The following is a 2,618-nucleotide window of genomic DNA, read 5'->3' as shown; positions in this document are numbered from 1 at the left end:
AGATAGATAGATAGATAGATAGATAGATAGATAGATAGATAGATAGAGGGCACAGGGTGAGTTGAAAATGAAGGGGTCATATCTGCAGAATAAAATTAAGGGGTGAGAGAGCATTATACTAGAAGAAGGAGAAAGGGAGAGGTAGAACAGGATAAATTATCTCACAAAAAATAAAACAGAAAAGAAAAGGCTCTTACAGTGGAGGGGAAATGGGGGAAGGTGAGAGGGAATGAGTGAATCTTATTCTCATAGAATTTGACTTAAGGAGGGAATAACATACACACTCAATTGGGTATGGAAATCCGTCTTACCCTACAGGAAAACGGGGGCAGGAAGGGGTCAAGGGAGTAGGGGGATGATAGAGAGGAGGGCAGATTAGGAAAAGGGGTAATCAGAAGCAAGTACTTCTGAGGAGGGTCAAGGTCAAAAGAAAGAATAGAATAAATGGGGGGGTGGGATAGGATTAAGGGAAATAGAGTTAGTTTTTCACAGCATGTCTACTATGGGAGTGTCTTACATAACTGCACATATATAACCTACATTTAGTTACTTGCCTTATCAATGAGGGTGGGTGGGGAAGTAGGAAGGGAGAAACTTTAGAACCCAAAGTTTTAAAAACACATGTTTAAAAAAAATGTTTTCACATGCAACTGGGAAATAAGAAATACAGGAAATGGGGTACAGAAATCTATCCTGCCCTACAGGAAAATAGAAGGGGAAGGTGTTAAGAGAAGGGGAGGAGAGATAGAAGGGAAGACAGACTAGGGGAAGGGGTATTCAGAATGCATGCCATCTTGGGGTGGGGGAGGGGCGAGATGGGGTGAAAATCTAGAACTCAAAATCTTGTGAAAGTAAATGTTGAAAACAAAAGAATAAATAAAAATTACCACAAAAGAAACAAAAAAAATGATAATTTTAACTAACTAATCTATTCAATGTCATCCCAATTAAATTACTAAAAATTATTTTAATGCATTAGAAAAATAGTAACAAAGTTCATTTGGAAGAACAAAAGGTCAGGAACTTCAAAGAAATCAGGGGAAAAATATGTACAGGAAGTCGATTCAGCAGACCTTAAACTATATTATAAGGTGAGAGCATTTTGGAAGTATAATTTAGATTACTTTAAATTAAAATTTTCTTGTAAAAATAAAACATATGTAACCAAGAATAGAAGAAATGCAGAAAATTGGCGGAGGGGGGACTCTCATAGACAATCTGTCAGATAGGATATGATTTGCTTGGAATATTGCTGTGGTGTAGGAAATGATGAGCTGGCTGATTAAAAGAAACAAAAATACATAGAAAGACTTGAACTTAGGAAGGAAGAGACTATCCACCTTCAGAGATACAGATGGTAGGAAGAAATAAGCATATTGTGGTCTTACATATATGTGTATGAGTGTATATGAGCATATATATGTATCTTTATAGATATTCATGTATATGTATATCTGTGTGCATACACACACAGATACATATACATTTAATTGTAGCCTTTTTTAGGATAGAGGGAGAGGGAGGGGGAGGGGAAAAATAAAGAAAAAGTGCACAGCAGAGGAAAAAGGAAAACCAACAAAGAAGCAAAGAAAAGATGGACAACTTTGAAAATAACATATAGTATTTACTTTATAGGTTTTCTTGAAATGGAAGTTTCTTGTTTTATAATGAATCCTCTCTTACAGTTTGCTTTTTACATGCAATTTTTCTTTTTTCTTTTCTCATTTTGTATTGAAGTTTTAAATTTTTAAAAATTACAACAAAAAGAAAAAAGGAAAGAAAGAAGGAAGGGATAGAAAGAAGGATAGAAAGCAAAAGGGTAGAGATGGAGGACATAAAATCATAACTAGGATGGGTGTCTGAAGATTTGTCCCAGGGTCCTAAAATTTAGATAGTGACACTGTTCTAGGTCATACGAACCTCAGTACAGGTGTCCTCAACCTTTGATCATTTCCAACTTCATATCTTCCCAATCACCAGCCAGTCCTTCAGTAGCATGGAAATCTTTATACTGTCCAGGACATTTTTTATTTCTGTGGTGGCAACACTATCCTTCTAAGCCCAGGGATTCTTAACTATAATTCCTTAAGGAAGGGAAAAAAGGGAAAAAAGCAAGGGAGGTCTTAGTAGCAATTAGTTACTCAGACTTATTTCTTTTGTATCTATGAAGTTATCTTCATTAAAATGCTGGCAAGGAAAATACTACTGTTGTAAGCTTGTGTCTGATGCCAAAGAAATCAATGAAAACTGAAAACTTAAATCAATTGGCTATTTTATCTAAATTAGTATGTCAATTACCTTTAACAAGTTTGACTTTTTCTTTAAACTGAAATGACTGCTGTTTATTTTATACTAGCCAGGGAATGAGGCTGGCCACACCTTGGGCTTCATTTCACAAGGAATTTTCCAACCCTTTACAGTAATAATGTAGCAACCCCCTTCACTGTTCACAACCTAGCAATCTGAAATTTCTACTCTCTTCTACTATTCACCTTCTATCTTTCTTTAGCACCCCCAAACATTCAATTACCTTCCCCTAACCTACTATTCTCTTGGTTATACTAGACAATCCCCCCCCAAAAAAAATCCCTCTATGGTCCACTATTTTAATGCTTTTC

This window comes from Vombatus ursinus, unplaced genomic scaffold, assembly GCF_900497805.2.
Source record: "Vombatus ursinus unplaced genomic scaffold, bare-nosed wombat genome assembly UNPS02014870.1, whole genome shotgun sequence".
NCBI classification, from domain to species: Eukaryota; Metazoa; Chordata; class Mammalia; order Diprotodontia; family Vombatidae; genus Vombatus; species Vombatus ursinus.
The sequence above is the reverse complement of the archived record's forward strand: the minus strand, read 5'-3'. Positions refer to the sequence as shown.